The 19934-nt window shown below is 34.9% G+C and overlaps 1 long non-coding RNA gene across 1 annotated transcript in view; it reads right to left on the bottom strand.

The window, feature by feature from the left end:
- The window catches only part of LOC129492102 (uncharacterized), a 126552-nt gene that overhangs the window by 11824 nt on the left and 94794 nt on the right, over positions 1–19934 (bottom strand). Inside the window, exon 3 of the long non-coding RNA XR_008660729.2 lies at positions 15045–15148. This is a non-coding gene — a long non-coding RNA (uncharacterized lncRNA). The remainder of the gene's footprint in view (positions 1–15044; positions 15149–19934) is intronic.

Here is a 19934-nt window from a genome sequence, read left to right as displayed (position 1 = left end):
CAGAGCAGAAATAAATGAAATTGAAATTTTTTAAAGAATACAAAAGATCAATGAAACAAAAAGTTGGTTATTTGAAGTTAAAAAAAAAACAAAACAGTTGGCAAACATTTAGCCTGATTAAGGAAAAAAAAGAAGGAAAAACACCCTCCCCTGCCCTACCCTCCTTCCCACGGACTAACCTTATCGGCCTCCGAAAGCCATCCTTCCACTCTCTATCCCCATGAGTTCAAATGTTTCGATGTTTAGATCTCGGGAATAGGTGAGAACATATGTTTGTCTCTCTGTGCCTGGCTTATTTCACTTAACATAATGACACCCAGGTTCATGCATGTTGTTGCACATGAGAAGATTTCATTTTTTTTTTTCCATAGCTGATAGTACTCTATCGTGTATACATATGACATTTTCTTTATTCACTGCAGGCTTGAATCCCTGGGCTCAAGTGATTCTCCTGCCTCAGCCTCACCAGTAGCTACAACTACAGGCCCACAGCACAAGACCCAACTAAATTTTTTGTGTGTGTGTAGAGATGGGACCTCATCACGTGGCCTATGCTGGTTCAAACACCTGGCCTCCAGCAATTCTCCCACCTCAGCCTCCCAAAGTGCTGGGATTACAGGAATGAGCCACCAACACCTAGCCATCAATTGATTTTTGACAAAGATGCCAAAAATACATCATAGGAAAAGGACAGTCTCTTCAATATATGGCATTGGCAAAACTCGATATACACATACAGAAGAATAGAATTAGGTCCTTGGTTTACACCCTATACAAAAATAAGCTCAAATATTATTGGGAATTGTATATGTGTCATTTCTTTCATGCTGCTTTCAAGATACCCTTTTCCTGACTTTTTAGAATTTGAGTACAGTGTGTCTAGGCATTAATCTCTTTGAGATCATCATACTTGGAGTTCTTTGAATTTCTTAAATGTTTATATTAAAGTTTTCATCACACTTGGGAAATTTTTGGCTATTTGTTCTTCTAATACTCTTTCTGTCCCTTTTTCTTTCCACTCTTTTTCTGGGGTTTCAGTTACGCATATGCTGATACCCTTGATGGTATCTCACAAGCCCCTGAGGCTCTACCCATTTTTCTTAATTATTTTTTCTTTCCACTTCTGAGACTAAATAATATCAAATAACCTAACTTCAGGCCGGGCATGGTGGCTCACGCCTGTAATCCCAGCACTTTGGGAGGCCGAGGCGGGTGGATCACGAGGTCAGGAGATCGAGACCACGGTGAAACCCCATCTCCACTAAAAATACAAAAAATTAGGTGAGTGTGGTGGCGGGCGCCTGTAGTCCCAGCTACTCGGGAGGCTGAGGCAGGAGAACGGCGTGAACCCGGGAGGCGGAGCTTGCAGTGAGCCGAGATCGCACCACTGCACTCCAGCCTGGCGAGACTACGTCTCAAAAAAAAAAAAAATTAACTTCAGATTTGCTCATTTTTTTATACCTCAAATTCGCTGTTGTGTTCCTCTTGTAAAATTTTCATTTCAGTTATTTTACTTTCTAATGTCTGTGGTTCTTTATATATATACATATATATATGTATATATATATAATGACATCCAGGTTCATACATGTTGCACATGACAGGATCATGTGAAATAACATATGTGTATATATATATATAACCACTGGAACTTATATATATATGTGTGTATATATACATACATATGTACATATAGTATACTATATAGATAAAGAACCACAGAAATGAAATAAAATGAAAATATACTTTCTACAGCTTTATTGGTAATCTTTATATATACATATATATATATATATATATATATATACACACACATACACACACACTTCCTATATCTTTATTGATAATCTTTATCTGGTAAGACAATAAGGTCATACTTTGCTTTAACTATTTAGATACAGTTTCCTATAGTTCTTTGAAAATATTTATAATAGCTGATTTGAAGTCTCTGGCCAATACCTGAGCTCTCTCAGGGACAATTTTTCTTGACATTTTTCGTAGGTTCATAGGTGTTACATTGTTCCATTGGTGGGCAAGTCTATGGAAACCTACTCCTGAAGGTCCAAGGAAGTGGAGAGGCTGGAAAAAGAAGGTGTCATATCCATTTGCTCACAAAGAAACTAATAAGGAATTCCAACTAGAAGCTGCATCTGTGTCTTTGGCGGCTGCAAGACAAGACAGTGATCCCCTCACCATTACCCTCCAGACCCAGGGCTTATATAACCATAGGAAAGGGAATACATGATTCAGAAGAATTGTTTAGGACAATTGAAGAGCGATTATATCTAGGTTGCTTGGGCTGAAGGATTTATGGTAAGTATGGACTTTTACACAAGGAACAATAGATAAACTGGAAATCACAAGCCTTCCCGCAACTGTAGTTAATCAGAAGTCAACATGGTGGATTAGTGTCTCAGAGGGAGTTGCTTCAGTCTCCACACACACTTTCTATTTCTGTGTATGCTTAAAGATATATTAGTGAAAATTTGATTTTTAAATTAAGTATTGAAAATGGATAATATAATGTCCAACTCTGAAAATTATATTTCCTCTCCTTTCAGGGCTTTAAATCAAGGACTTAAAATGGATAATATAATGTTCAACTCTGAAAACTATATTTCCTCTCCTTTCAGGGCTAATTGATATTGTTTATTTGCTGTTGTTGCTGCTATTTATTCATTCAGTGACTTGTCTGGACTAATGGGTGAAATCTGTATTTTCTATAGTATTAGCTAAGTGGTATCTTTATTTAGTTAGGTTAGTGCTCAATTAATTATTGGTCAGTGATTTCATTAAATGCCCTGAATCACTGTTCTTTGACTCTTTGCCAAGAAGCTCTGGGTGAAGGTTGAAATAATTTTCAATAGTTAGCAGTTGACAACATTTCATGTTCTTGCCTTAGCCTTCCCTTAATGGTTAAAATAGGTCCCAAGTATTAGCTAAGGATGACAGATGGGACCCACTCATCTCTCCTGGACATTCAACCAGCCCTACATGCATACTTCATTTTCTAGATCCCAAGTAATATGTGAATATATAAGTGTTTTTCAAAAGTCCTAATATACATCTTGCTCCCAATATCTTCGTTTTCTAAGACTGGCCAAGCGCTTTACCCCAACTGGTATCCTGCCCTCAGGCAGCCATAAAGTTGGATTACTGTTACTGATTGTTTTTGAAAAATGCCCTGAAGATAGGACTTTCCAAGCAAAGTGAGCTCTAAGCTGGTCAATAACAGTTGTAATTGGTTTTTTTCAGGGAACTGCAAGACAGGTCAAACAGTGATAAGGCTCTAGTTACTGGATTTTTTTGAGAAGCTTGAAACTGGGTCTGCCCCTCAATGGCTGCTAAGTTGGTACATTTGCAGCTCATATGTTTTCCAGCCTGCTGGTTTTCAACGTTTCTGTGGATCTAGAGAGAGGGTGATATGAAGTAGGAGGATGTGACTTGGTAAAAATCCACACAAACCTTCCGTACTGAGGTTCAATAGTTTTCCTTAAACTTCTTTCAAATACTTGCAAGGTTTTGGTTAATTTCTAGGGCTCCAAAAATATTAATTTCGACAATTTTACCATTTTTAGTGGGGAACAGATTTATGGAGGTTCTCACTCTGTAATCTCAGAGGTATACCACCCTAGCCACTTATTTTAAACCATATCAAAGAGGCCAATAATTTTTCCAGGATGCTTATTTCAATATTAAGCAATTTAAAATTACTTCTCACTGTCCTCCTTTCTAGTTGTGGTTTCAGCCTTTGAACCACAAGACATTTTATATGTACATTGACTTTCTAAACTAAAACCTCATTTGCCAGCACTCTGTTTCATATGAAGCATGTTTTCATATTAAGAGGAAAGACCATGTTTCTTACCAAAAGTCATTTAACTTCCTCTGGGGGGTGGGGAGGCATGCCCATTATCCTTTTACCTCCCTAAAATTAAAGTAAATAATGTTATTGTATTAGAGTATAAAAATGTATAGGAAAGATGGGGTACTTGATAGCACTAAATATTGTAATATGCATTTATATTCAATCATGTAAAGTAAAAGCACAAGTGTTGTAACTGAAGAGTGAGATCTTATTTTTCTCTCCATATCAAGGCATTTTTTTCCAATTTATAAATTAAATACTTTATAGAAAATATATCACTAAGACATTCAATGGATTATTTAAAAGTACAATGACACATAATTATTCAGGAAACTAACTATATGTCTGAAATTGCTTTGAAAATTGTTGCTTTCTGCCTGCTCATGACAACAAATTGGTTGTTTTTGGAAACTGACCATCAGTACAAAGACCAGTTAAGAAAGTAAATATTTTGTTGTAAGGACAATTGAGTCCTGAGGCCGCTCAAATTATTTTCATGCCTTACTTTGATTTCCACGCTTGAACATTGGAGATCTTTTATGGTTTTTTTCTTCATGTGCTTATTTATACTTAGTAATCTGTGAGCAATAAATATATACATATTAAATCTTGTCAGTGTAGGAGTTCTATACCACTGTGTAGGAGTAAACATGATTTTGTTTCTAAAAGTCTTTTGACCCCTGTTAAAACAAACAAAACGAACATAACCATCAAAAAAACCTTTTAAAAACACCACAAAGAACATAAATAAAAACAAAGCAAACAAACAAACCAAAACAAGAAAGCCCTGAAATTGTACTTCTTGGAGGAAATTGGAAAGTACCCCAAGATATGTTAGGGAAGAATCAAAACAATACTACATAGTGTCATATAATAAATATTTATTTTGACATAAGACACATCAAATTTCATATATTTTTAATGATGTGTCCTCATATAATTGCTAGTCATTCATAATTACAATAATTTCTCTAAATTCATAGGATTTATCAGTCTGGTCTTCTGCTGCCATGCCCATAAAAAATACGACATAAGCGCTCTCAAATTGAATCTGAATTTGCTTAGCATTCAGTGGCCTCAATGGAAAGGTTTATTACTGCTGTTTACACTGCCTAATAACTTGAATTTTATTAGGCTCTGTTGGTCTTAGATTCTCTTAGATATTTTTCTTGTGTGGGTGTTGTATCTGACCTTAAAAACATGGCTTATCTTCAGTTGTCTGCACCTACATCTAAGTTTCAATTTTGATGGTCCTTAAATGCAATGATTCTCAAATGGTGTTCCAAAGATCCCTAAGCTTTCATTAAAATACCTTATAAACTATCACATAATGGGTGACTGATAACAGTACAGACCTCTGCGTCAATCAGAACATTTACTTTTAATCTTATATCCTGTCTCAAGTTTCATTTGAAAATAAACAGAAGGAAAAAAGGAAAAAGCAAAGAAATGAAAAAAAAGGGAAAGAAATAGTGGAAAAATTCCATGTAAAAGCGGAATTCTGAATAAAATACAAAACTCTCACACACACGCAACACTAATTTATTTGCCTCAGTGATACCTTGCTATCCTTATCTAAGGCTCTGAAATAAGCATTTTTCCTATTTCTTTTAGATCTACAGATGAATATATTGTTCTCAGAGAAAAGACACTAGGAACGTAATAGCAGAAAACAATAATCCCCTTTGTTACGGTTTTTGCCTATTGTCACATTTCAGATTTTCCTCTAAGACCAAGAACAAAAACATGTAAAATGTTAATACTTTTAGGTGCTTCCAACTTACATTCACACCAAAAGTCCTTAATGAGTAATTGGCACTACATATACTTTTTAGAATCATTTTATGATGGCCTAGTGTAATTTAATTATATACAACAAATTTGTTCAGCAAGGACAACAAGGAAATATTGTAATGCTTTTTATTGCAATGTCAACTCATTTTTGTACACTCTGTCTACAGTTCTTTCATCAGAGCTGGCTTGGCAATTCATCGTATAAAGTACTATAGAATAAAATCTTACCAGAGTCAGTACACTGTTTTATACTCATCCAAAATCGCTTCTCCATTTGCCTATCTAAACTGTTTTACTCTCTGTTTCTATTTACTTGGAAGTTTTCCAATGTTTGACATTGTAGTTCGGCTTTTTGAATTGTCTTCTTCCCTTCCTGCTTGTTTTGGTGGCTTATTCATATCCTCTTCTCTGCATCACAAAATTCTGCCATCCTATTCAGTTAATAATCTTCTCAGATATTTTGATTTTTATTTGATGTTCTAGTCCAACGAAGAAGACTCAATTAGTCTCTATACTATGAAATCCTATGAATTAAAATATTCTTATTTGTATCTCAACTGAGAAAATGAATGATGGAGGAGGCAGGTGCCATAAACAATTACACATCTGAAGGACAGCACTTTCTGATCGATTACTAGTGCCTGGATCCATGTACTGTGTAGTAATTAAGTAATTAATGACTTAGTTTCAAGTTCTGTAAGAGCCGTGGTTACTATTCCTGGTACAAGTAACACTCACTAGGTTTTCGTTGGTCTTGACAGTTTTTCTATGGCAAGAAGCATACACACCATCAATTTGTATCATAGGAACCATAATTCAAGGATAACTTCAGGGTGATTACAGGGGAAATATAGTGATGAGATTTTCTTTTCTGACAACTAGAAAAAGATATTATTTTTTAGGTGTGGGTTCCTTGACTTCCTATAGAATACATCTGACAGTTTTGTCAACTAAGTTTGAATCGAATTTGGAAATTGTTCATTCTGTCAAAAGTCAGAGGCAGTGGAAAGATATGCATTTTTGTTCTCATTTCCAGTGAAACAAGTTTATTAGAATAAAGTTTAAAAGTAAGCTTGTCTTAGGAAAGAAGAAGAAAGAAGAAGAGAAGAAGAAGAAGAAGAAGAAGAAGAAGAAGAAGAAGAAGAAGAAGAAGAAGAAGAAGAAGAGCAGGAGGAGGAGGAGAGGAGGAGCAGAGGAGGAGGAGGAGAGGAGGAGGAGGAGGAGAGGAGGAGGAGGAGAGGAGGAGAGGAGGAGGAGGAGGAGGAGGAGAGGAGGAGGAGGAGAGGAGGAGGAGGAGAAGGAGAGGAGGAGGAGGAGGAGAGGAGGAGGAGGAGGAAGAGAGGAGGAGGAGGAGGAGAGGAGGAGGAGGAGGAGGAGGAGAGGAGGAGGAGGAGAGGAGGAGGAGGAGAAGGAGAGGAGGAGGAGGAGGAGAGGAGGAGGAGGAGGAAGAGAGGAGGAGGAGGAGGAGAGGAGGAGGAGGAGAAGAAGAAGAAGAAGGGGGAGGGGGAGGGTCAGGGGAGAGGGAGAAGAAGGAGAAATTTCCAGTGACAAACTCCTTGAGATTTCCAGGGCCCTTTTGTTGTCCAGGATTCCTTCAATTCACACACTTTTCTGACAGGTTAATAGTAAGTGTTCCTGTTTGAATTTCCTGCTTTTGAGACACAACAATCCTACTCCATTCACACTCCTACTTTCCAAAACAAAACGGTGTGGAAAATGACTGGGAAAAGAACTTTACCGACTCTTTGAACATACTGACTCTTAGAACATGAAATTAAATTCCAATAATTTCCCATTGAAACGACATGTAAAAAGTAGTTATTGAAACCATCCACCCACCCTAGAGGAGACCATTTTAGAAAAAGAAATATAAGAAACTATGTATTGTAACACCATTGATTTGAAATAAGTAATATTCCATTTAGAACCCATTTAATTTGTTAACCTAACTCACACTACAGAAGTATTTATGAGGCTGGAACTTCTCTTTTCGATTAAAACATAGGACATAAAAGACCCCTGATCTCTGGGTGATTACAGGAAACAACTAGATATAATTAGAATCGTAATTTTCTATAAAAATATTGAATAGCAAGGAATGCAAGTAAAGCATAATAAATTGAATTTCAGTGGAATAAATCCTTTGTGGTTGGGTACAAAATCAGAGCATCATCAATATCTGAGGCAAATCCTAGTGCGATGGGGGTGTGCAGAGTTAATAATAAGTTCATCAAGACTCTAACAATACTGTGGATTGGCTGGAAGAATCAGGGTCTGGAAGATACTTAATTACAAAAAAAAACAAAAAACAAAAAACTAGACAGGTGTGGTGCTCACGCCTGTAATCCCAGCGCTTTGGGAGGCCAAGGCAGGTGGATCATGAGGTCAGGAGTTCAAGTCCAGCCTGGCCAAGCTGGTGAAATCCCATCTCTACTAAAAATACAAAAAATTTAGCCGGGAGTGGTGGTGGGCGCCTGTAACCTCAGCTACTCAGGAAGCTGAGGCAGAGAATTGCTTGAACCCGGGAGGCAGAGGCTGCAGTGAGCCGAGATCGCACCATTGCACTCCAGCCTAGATGACAGAGCAAAACTCCGTCTCAAAAAAAAAAAAAAAAACAACTTGCTTAACCTAAAAATTCCTCAGCCATTGCTCTCTGCCAACCTCACATTTTCATGAGAAAGTCAGAGTGAAGAAGATTGGTAAACAGAAATCTCTAGTCACTTGCATTATTACGAAATTCAGTTACATACTTAATTTCCAAATGGATAAATAAAATGTAATATATCCATGAAATGGATTATTATTAAGCCATAAAGAATGAAGTACATATTACAACAGATAAACCGTGAAAACACATGCTATGTGAAAAAACCATTCATTAAAGGCCACATACTCTATGAAAACTTTTTAATATGAAATTTCCAAAAAAGTAAAATCTATAAATAATCTATGAAGACAGATAGTAGATTAGTGCTTGCTAAGGGTTTGGGGTGGGTGTACGTGGCACAAGGGAATAACGCATAAAGTACATCAGTTACTTTTTGAGGGGATCAAAATCTCAAATTTCCAGTGGTGATGATGCACATAACTGTGAGTATACTGAAAAGACTCGGTTATACATTTGGAATGTGCATTTTATCTCAATAAAACTATTTAAATCATTATAGAGATCCCTAAAAGAGACTGTTCAGGATATACTAATAAATTTCAAAATATGTAGAAAGCAGAAAATTTTGACCTAAAATCAAGAAAATAAAATAGGTCTATAGATGGTTATTCACTGATTATGTAGATAATAAAATTTGTAAAAATGTAGCTTAAAATAATTATTACAAATATAAAATGTAGACAAAATGGTTACTACAATGGCTAAAGAGATAATATATTTCAGAAGAAATTTGAAAACAAAACAACAAAATAAAATTATAGAACTGAAATACAAAAATGCCAAATTTAAAAATTAAATAAATTGGTCAAAGGAAAAATGAATACTGTACAAAAAATTAATAAATCTGAAGACAGGTTAATAGTAAAATATGAACTATAAAAATGAAAAGACTTAAAAAAAGCATAATATTATGGACGGTGAGACAGTATTAAGTCATCTCCCATATGGGTGATTGAAGTTCCAAAAGATCAGGTGAAAAAAAAAATGGAAAAATGATACAGATGTGATGATGAAAATGGTTGAATTATTCTGAATTGCATTTTTAAATGAAACCATGAATCTAAGAAACTGTGAAACCCAAAACTATGGAGGAAAATTCTCTAAAATAGAGAAAGAATACATAACAAAATTGTCATCTTAAAGTTATATATCTAGCCAAATATCCTTTAAAACTGAAGACAAAAAAAACATATAAATGAATGTCAAGAGAATTTATTGTTTATAGAGATGTACTACCAAAATATTAAATAAAGTTATTTAGGATAAAGAGAAGTGATACCAAAAGGATAATTAATTATATGTTAAACATCATAGATTAATAGGAATGTTAAATGTGTTAGTAAATGCAAAAGACTATGTCTTATAATTTCTTTAAGTTATAGTCCTATAAAGCAAAATAATATTTAGTAAGACAAAAATTTTATAAGTTAATGTCTGAAAATAATAATACAAAAACTTGAGGGAGTATAAAAAATTTTACTATTGTAGATTTTTTACCCTAGAAGTGAAGTGTACTGTAACTTTTTCCTAATATATAATGTAAGCCATAAATAATTTTTTAAATACTTTAAAAATTTTATATAAAGATGTGGTCTCACAGTATTGCTCAGGCTGGTCTCAAACTTCTGAACTCAAGCAGTCCTCTTGCCTTGGCCTCCAAAATTGCTAGGGTTACAGGAATGAGCCATAGTGCCCAGCCATCCATAAGTAATTTGTTGAATGTAAAATTAAAAAACAAAACAAAACAAAACAAAATAGCTAAAAGTCCAATAACGCGGAAATACGTTAATAATTAAAATAACTAAAATAATTGATTAACCAACATAAATTTCCAAAGACACAAAAATATAACGCATTAAGTCTAGATAAACCCTACCTTTGATTTTAAAGCAGAAATTGTCAAAGTAGAGAAAAGAAAGAATACTATGTTATTTAATATAGGCACAATTTTTAAATAAATTTAAAATTTGAAACACAATTCTACATTTTTTAAAATAGGCACAATTTAAAAATAAAGGCAGATAGAAAAAACTGCCGTAGAAATACATTGCATGTAAATGAAAGTCATAATAAAGCATCCCTAATATCATGCAAAGTAGATTTCAAGATGGGGAGTATTAACCACCACCAACAACAAAGGATCATTTTATGATAGAAAGAGATCCATTCAGGAAGAATAGCACAGCTTTATATGTGAATGCCTGTAAGAGAGTTTCAAATTTGAGAAAAGAAAAACCTGAGCCGAATTAAATTTAAAAACCTTTCATTGTGGCTCACACCTGTAATGCCAGCACTTTGAGAGGCCGAGGCGGGTGGATCACCTGAGGTCAGCAGTTCGACACCAGCCTGGCCAATATGGTAAAACCCGTCTGTACTGAAAAAAACAAAAACTAGCCGGGCATGGTGGCGCACTTCTGTAATCCCAGCTACTCGAGAGACTGAGGCAGGAGACTCGCTTCGCTTGAACAGGGAGGTGGAGGTTGCAGTGAGCTGAGATCGTGCCACTGCACTCCAGCCTGGGTGACAGAGCGAGACTCCGTCCAAAAAAAAAAACCTTTAACTGAGCAATGAACGATTTGTGAATCGGACAGTCCCAAAAAGGAAAGCGAGGTACAGAAAATGAAGTGAGATAAGAACAGCGGGATTGATTACAGGTTGGCGCTTGCTACATTTAATTGGCCAAAGCTCCGTGATTGATTTCTGTGCACATTTTTGAACTATACCAAGTGGAGACGTAAACAGGCCATAGCCTCCTATTACTAGCCTACTATAGGCTATGGTCTCTTTACATCCCTACTTGTTATAGTTCAAAATGTACAGAGAAACCTTTAGGCTAAACTTAAAATATGTAAGGAGGCAGCTTTAGGCTCAACTTGATTTAACAAAATAAATGGAGCACAATTAGATAGAATTAAGAAATCAATACACAAAGCTAGAAGGTTTCAACATTCTTCTCCAAATAATGGACAGGACAAAACAGAAAAATTAAGAATGGAGGATATTAGAAAAAGCTATCAATTAAATAAGCCTAATTATCATGCCTAGAAGACTAAAACCAAACTGCAGTGTACACATATTTTCTTTAGCGCACATAAAGCATTCACCAAAAATATGAAAATATCTTATTAAATTTCAAAGTATGGTCATTTTTATTTAAGATATGTGTGAAAAGTAATTGGCAAAAATATATTTAGAAAACTCTCCTATATTTGGAAATAAAGCAACACGTTTCAAAATAGCACAATAATTAACGTAGAAGATATTAAAAAATAGGAAATATTTCAAACTGAGTAATAATGAAATATGGCATATAAAAACTTCTGAGATGCAGTTTAAACCATACAGCAATATTTATACCTTTAAAAATTATATTTAAAAAGAAGAAATATGTAAAATGAATAATCTAAATTTTCACTTTTAAGAATAAAGAAAAATGTTGAGTATATTAATCCCAATGTATATAGAAGAAAGTACATAAGAGCAATAGCACAATTAAGAAAAATGATCAACCTACAGGTAAACCAGTCCAAGAAAAGAAGAGAGAAAAAACAAATTACAAATATCATAAATGAAATCACCAAAGAACTTCTGTAAGAGCTTAATAAAGAGTAGCAACTTCATGCTAGTGACTCAGACAACCTGGCTGACAAGGCACTTGTTTAGCAAAAACATAACTCACAAAATGGGTCAAGAAGAAACTGAAAATCAAAATAATGAACTGTATATTTAGAAAAGTAACTTGTAACCTGAAACATTCTCACAAGTAAAACCCAATGCCCAGATGCCTTAAATGATAAATTGCAGTGCACATTTATGAAAAGGAAAAATATATACTCTTTCTGGAAAAAAAGAAAGAAAAATATTTCTTAATTCATTTTGTTGCCAAAATAAACATTATTTAAGATTATTACAATTTTTTATTTGAGCAATTATTTTTAAAAATTGCAAGGGCATTACAAGATTTAAAAAATTACAGCCAATAATTCCTGAACTAAGAAGGCAAACTCATCTCTACACAAATCAAGACCAAGTGAATCTTACCACAACAATGCAAAACACCTGTCTACATAAATCACTATATAGAATATACTGTAATCACAAACATATCTGATTACAAGCAGAAGAGGCCTTTAACAAAACCAATGCCTATTTATGATTTTAAAAAAAACTCTCAATAACTTAGGAATGGAACCAATTAACCTCAATTTGATAAAATTCCATAAAGAAACCTACAACGAATCATAATAAATGGTTAAAGTTTAGTACATATTCCATTAGATCAGGATAGGAAAAGGGTAGCTTAGTTTACCACTTCTATTTACTATTAGCTTCATGATTCTATCCCATAAAATAAATTGGAAATAAGACATAAAAGGCACAAAAGTAGAACTGATATTGCCATTATTCATGGAAAACTTAATTTTGTATGCAGAGAAACCTAAGGAAAGAACAAAACTCTAAGTGATAAGTGATTCAGCAAGGTATGGGACATGAAATCGATATAGTAACTTTTTTTTTATTTACTAGCAACAGAAATAAAGAAAATTAAATTCAAAACAATGCCTTTTGGACTAATGCCAAAATTGTAATCTTAGAAATACAATTATCAGTGACATACAAGGCCATTTTCTTGAAAATACAAATATTGTAAAATGTAACTTTAAATGATCTAAATCAGGATTTGGCAAACTATGGCCTGCACAGCAATCTGACCTATTGCCTGTTTAAGTGTGGTGCACAAGCAAAGCACATTTTTTTTTTTAATTTTAAGGAGATGTCTATACATCTCCATCTAATGGTCTGTCTATGACAGAAAAAAAATATGTGACACACAATACTTAAATATTTTATTTCTGATTTTTAGAGAAAAAGCCTGTCATTCCCTGGTTTAAACAGAGATATATACTATACTTATGGGTTGTATGACTACATTCTTAAACTATTATTTGTCTTTAATTTGATCTCTGTATTACTGCAATCTGTATCAGATTCCCAGATTTTTTGTTTGCTTTTGTAAAGACTAGCCATTTTGTCCTTAGACATATATGGAGATGTAAAAGATCTATTATATCCAAAATAAATATCTAGAAAAAGAACAAATGTGGAGAAAATTTTTAGGGCATTAAAATATTCTAATTTTGTACTTTTTATTTTTGTAGTTGGTTAAATAAGTGTATTCACTTGTCAAAGCTCATCAAACTATATAGGTAAGGTCTATGCTTTGTAGTTTGTAAACATTGCCTCTGTTTATGACAGAAAAAGAAAGAGTAAAAGAAACAGAGAAGTCACATAAGAATGTCGAAGACTGTGCAATCCCAATACCATCTTCTAGGGCTGAGAAGAATAGTGTGTGTCTCCGTGGAAAGAGGTCTTGAAATCAGATCCTATCCATCCTTCCACTATGTTCTTCTTGTTCAAAGTGTTGTTAGCTATTCTAGATCCTTTGCATTTCTGTATGACTTTTAGAATCAGCTTATCTATTGCTATAGTAAAGTCTGCAGGGATTTTCACTATGATCAACTGGATGTAGAGATCCAGCTGGAGAGAAGAGGCATCTTAAAAATATTGAATGACCCATGAAGAGAGTATCTCCTCACTTATTTAGATATTCTTTATCTAACACTATTTCTGTAATGTTTTGTAGCTTTAAGTGCATAGGTATTACACATTTTAAAAATTTATCCTCATATATTATGATGTTTAGATATTTAGATACCTTAGATATTTAAATACTATGTATTTTTCTGACTTTTCTTGTTCTTTATTACTGAGATATAAACATGCATCTATTTTTCTACATTAATTGTGTATTCAGTAATATTGCTAAACTAACTTAATAGTTACAATATTTTATACATTCTATAGATTTTTACATTTTAATTTATTTTATCTGTGTGCATATGTGTGTCTGTTGAGAGAGATACACTGGAAACCAATGTTTAACAGGCTCTTGACTGTTAAACATTTTCCTGTAGTCTTCATGTGTCTTTCAGTCCAGTGATGCTCACCAAAGCCACGGAGCTTCTACTCCAGCCTTGGTCCTTTACACTGACAAAAATTGACCTTAGGGAAAGTCATTTGACAACTGTAACAAATGTAAAATGCCCTCCCTGTGGGATGATTCTACCTCAACACTTTCCTCATATTTCTACATCTAGAATGATATATTTTAGCCAGGTGCAGTATTTCACGCTTGTAATCCCAGCACTTTGGGAAGCTGAAGTGGGTGAATCGCTTAACCCCAGGAGTTTGAGACCAGCCTGGGCACCAGGGTAAAACCTTGTCTCTACGAAAAATACAAATATTATCTGGGCATGGTGGCACGCACCTGTAGTCCCAGCTACTCGGGAGGCTGAAGTGGGAGGATCCCTTGAGCCTGGGAAGCCAAGGTTGCAGTGAGCCACGATCACGCCACTGCACTCCAGCCTGGGTGACAGACTGAAAACCCATCTCAAAGGAAAAAAAAAAAAAAGATATATTTGAAGAAATGTAAGTATGAGATCAGAGGCTTCTGAGAATTCAAAGATAATAAAGATTATTTTAATGTTCTTTTTTGCACTTCAACAGGTGGCTAATTTGATAAGCTGTCAACTTCAACTTTGATGTACTCTGAAATATAATTGCATGCTTGAGTTCTGTCTTAGTCTATTAGTGCTACTATAACAAAATACTTCCCACAGGGTAATTTATAGACAATAGAAATTTGTTTCTCACAATTTTGAAGGTTGGAAAGTCCCATGCTAAAGCACTAGCGGATTCAGCATCTCGTGAGGGCTCTGTCTTGCTTCAAAGACTGTGCCTTCTCATTGCATCTTCACCTGCCAGAGGGAGAAAAACAGACAAAGGCTGTGCTATCATGTGGCAGAAGCGGTGGAAGGGCCAGGTAGCTTACTGAAGCCTCTTTATAAGGGAATTAATCCCATCCACGAGCGCAGAGTCCACATGACTTAATCACCACCCAAAAGACTCCACCTTTTAAAAGTACTTCAATGGGGATTAGGTTTCAGTATGAATTTTAGAGGGACACAGTTTTAAACCATAGCCACTTGAGATAGGTTCCTTTTTAGCATGAATATAGTTTCCTTTGTGATAATAAAAATACATGGTCTGACAATGCTATTATGAGTTGAGTACTCACCAACTCATTCAATAAATATTGATTAAGTTCCCCCTTTGTGCAATATAAGTCAATACCTGACTTTTATCACATTATTTTTCTACTCAGTGATAGAAAATAATTTTTTGAGGATATGTGTGCACATTCTTATGCTCACCTGAGCACTGAGCCAGAGAAGAATCGCAGCCCAACAGCTCACATCGAAAAGGCGAGACTAAGTGTAATTATCAGCTGCCTCCCTTATATCTGGTGTACCTTTTAAATGTAAATCATATTGCTAGAGTTCCAGTCACAGTATAGAAGAAATGAATTAAAACGTTTTGTTTTTGTTTTGTTTTGTCTGTTTTTTACTATCAATTTTTGTATCACACTTCTGCTTCCCCAATGTTTATAACAGCTCCCACCATTGGTCAACCTGCTTTGTTGCAGAAGTTGGTAAAACCAAATAGTTGCTCCCTACAGTCTCCCTTCTCTCTCCCTCCTCTCTCTCTCTGTTTCCCCACCCTCTCTTGCACACACGCACGCACACACATGCACACATGAGCCTAAAAACATTTGACATTACTCTGGACTAAAAAACAAAACAAAAAATCTTCTCAAAATTAGAAGAGTTCAAAAAGCAAAGGAACCAAGAGTGACGTAGGGAAACTGAGTTAAAACGTTATTTGAAAAAATATAAATAAACACAGGAAACAACCATTTGAGCAATTAGATAAAAATCTGAAAATTGCAATTCTTAAGATGTTTCATAAATACAATAATTAAAAAAAAAACTTTCAAATAGAACTTTCTCTCTTTAATAAATTAGCATATTCAAACAGACAAAAAAAAGCTTAAAGCACAAAACCATTAGATATAATCCTGTTCTGACTTTCTCATTTTACAGAAAAGATATCTGAGACCCAGAGAGGTTAAACAACATGTCTAAGGTTAAAACTTTAGCTAGCTGTTTTGAAGAGATTTGGGTTATTATTCCACTAAAAATAATTTAATGTAAAAAAATTCAGGAATCAAGAAGAACACAGATAAATCATATACATTTCATATTTGAAAGATTATGTCTTTCAAACATAGACTACAGAAGGTGATATAAAAAAATTGATAAATGATCTCACTAATAAGATTGTGTATGGGGGAGAGAGATGAAGAGAAAGTTAAGAATACCAGCAAGAATCATTCTTAGTATATGGGATGGTCTTTGCCTATCACAAGCTACTGTAGCCTGAGCGTCATTCATTTTAGGAGATGATTGTTCTTGTTTTCTATAATATTGAATTCATTCATTCATTCACTTTTTAATTACAGCAATCTTAGAGGATAAAACATGCATCTATCTTGTCACAGTTGCTATATCTACTAAACTTTATCACAATTTCCCAGTGAGAAACTTTTGCTATTCCAATAATTGAAGTGAATCAGGAAAGGTAAAGTAAATTTACATCAAAATTATAAACTCTAATATGATGGTCCATGGGAACAATGTTCTAGAATTTTTATCATATTTATTAACAGGTGTCTATAGCAGTGAGGCATTTATATATTAAAAATGATAAATGTAAAGGAGATTACTCATGTTTAATTCTATTGCTAACTACAATGTATTTGTTTCACAATTTGCCAAATGGGTCCTACTTTTCAGGAATCAGAAACTAAAAACGCTATAGAAGATTTTACAAAAGTACAAAATTTCATTTGAAGTTCTACTATTCTTTCATTTCTACTTCTCCCCTTTTTTCAGAGAGTAGATTTTGTTCCATACAATGTGATATATTAAAACCTTATGTAAACCTTCAAATATGATGAAAATATTAGATGCTTCTAACATGGAGTAGACACACGTTTTCCTATTCTTGCTTATTAAGTTCAATTAAAAGCCCTGAATATGATATAGAAAACACTCATAGGAAGACTTTAAAGGCTGGAGAGAAGAAGGCAGATTCACAGGTATAGCCCAAACCAGGGAACAATATAGTGTGAGCCTTTGGGTTTCCCTCTTGTCTCATATGTTCTAGATTTGGAGCTTAAGAAGATTTCACCCCAGAGGAAAGGATTCCCTATTTAATAAATGGTGCTGGGAAAACTGGCTAGCTATATGTAGAAAGCTGAAACTGGATCCCTTCCTTACATCTTATACAAAAATTAATTCAAGATGGATTAAAGACTTAAATGTTAGACTTAAAACCATAAAAACCCTAGAAGAAAACCTAGGCAATACCATTCAGGACACAGGCATGGTCAAGGACTTCATGACTAAAACACCAAAAGCAATGGCAACAAAAGCCAAAATTGACCAATGGGATCTAATTAAACTAAAGAGCTTCTGCAGAGCAGAAGAAACTACCATCAGAGTGAACAGGCAACCTACAGAATGGGAGAAATTTTTTACAATCTACCCATCTGACAAAGGGCTAATATCCAGAATCTACAAAGAGCTTAAAAAAATTTACAAGAAAAAAATCAAACAACCCCATCAAAAAGTGGGCAAAGGATATGAACAGACACTTCTCAAAAGAAGACATTTATGAAGCCAACAGACACATGAAAAAATGCTCATCACTGACCATCAGAGAAATCAAAACCACAATGAGATACCATCTCACACCAGTTAGAATGGTGATCTTTAAAAAGTCAGGAAACAACAGGTGCTGAGAGGATGTGGAGAAATAGGAACACTTTTACACTGTTGGTGGGACTGTAAACTAGTTCAACCATTGTGGAAGACAGTGTAGAGATTCCTCAAGGATCTAGAACTAGAAATACCATTTGACCCAGCCATCCCATTACTGAGCATATACCCAAAGGATTATAAATCATGCTGCCATAAAGACACATGCACACGTATGTTTACTGCGGCACTATTCACCATAGCAAAGACTTGGAACCAACCCAAATGTCCAACAATGATAGACTGGATTAAGAAAATGTGGCACATATACACCATGGAAAACTATGCAGCCATAAAAAAGGATGAGTTCATGTCCTTTGTAGGAACATGGATGAAGCTGGAAACCATCATTCTGAGCAAACTATTGCAAGGACAGAAAACCAAACACTGCATGTTCTCACTCATAGGTGGGAATTGAACAATGAGAACACTTGGACACAGGGTGAGGAACATCACACACACCAGGGCCTGTTGTGGGGTAGGGGGAGTGGGGAGGGATAGCATTAGGAGATATACCTAAGGTAAATAACGAGTTAACGGGTGCAGCACACCAACATGGCACATGTATACATAAGTAACAAACCTGCACATTGTGCACATGTACCCTAGAACTTAAAGTATAATAAAAAAAAATAAAAAGAAAAGAAAAAAAGATTTCACCCCAGAAATGCCAACAGATACAGAGAAGCCAAAAAAACTTGCCATCTCTAACCACATGAGGAAGAAAGGGGGACCCCATAGACACATAATATTTTTAGATAATAACTGTTCTAATTCAGACAAAAACTACAGAAAACTACTGTGGCTCTACTCCAATCCATGCCAGCAAAGCCCCAGGGGAGTACCTAAACTTCCATCCTCAGGAGGATGTAATAAGGCATCTGCCTGGTTTATGTCACTGAAGGTCAAATAGGGATTCAGTGCATTCATCACCACTGACCCATAGTACACCCTCCCACCTCCAACATGTCAGTAATGATGACATGAGGGCAGAACTCTCACTCCAACTCAGCAGAAGTGAAGAGTCTCCCCTCCTAAGTGTCAACAGAGAATACATGGAAGACAGGAAACCTCTACTTGGCAGTACTGAGGCAAAATCTTTCCATATCCCATCTCTTCCTTTATCCAGCAAAACAAACTGGCCAAGAACATTGAAATAAGATCCAGAGTCACATAAAATAATATAAGAATGTCAAGTTTTTATTTGAAAATCACATTCATACTAAGAATCAGAAACATCTCAAGATAACTTTTTAAAAATGCAACAGATACCAGCACTAAGATGACAGATAATTATCCGACAAAGATGGTAAAGCAGTAAGAGTAAGAATGTATCAGCAAACTATTATGAACATGCTTGAGACAAATGAAATGAAAAGAACGGAAAGCCTCAGCAAAGGAATAGAAAGTTTCAGCACGAAATAAAATAGAAATGTCATAAGTAAAAAATACAACAACCCAAATAAAGGCTCTGAATTTGGACTCTTCGGCAGACTAAAGAGGACATCATCAGAGAACGTAGGAAAGAATTAGTAAACTCAAAAAAACGTAAAATATTTAATCTGAACAATAGAGAGAAAATAAAAACAAAAAACAAATGAAAGAGAGCCCCAGACCCTGTGGGTCTATAAAAATAATTCTAACATTTGTGTTATTGAAGTATTAGAGTGGATAAGGAAAACAGGGCAAAAAAGTACTTAAGGATATAGTGGCTAAATATGTTCTACTTTCAGCAAGAAATATAACTCTACTGATTGAAAGAACTAAGTACATTCCTTGAAAGACTAACCCAAGTAAAACCCTTTTAATACACATCATAATT

This window comes from Symphalangus syndactylus, chromosome 1 (assembly GCF_028878055.3).
Source record: "Symphalangus syndactylus isolate Jambi chromosome 1, NHGRI_mSymSyn1-v2.1_pri, whole genome shotgun sequence".
Classification (NCBI taxonomy): domain Eukaryota; kingdom Metazoa; phylum Chordata; class Mammalia; order Primates; family Hylobatidae; genus Symphalangus; species Symphalangus syndactylus.
This window is presented reverse-complemented; position numbering and strand designations above follow the sequence as displayed.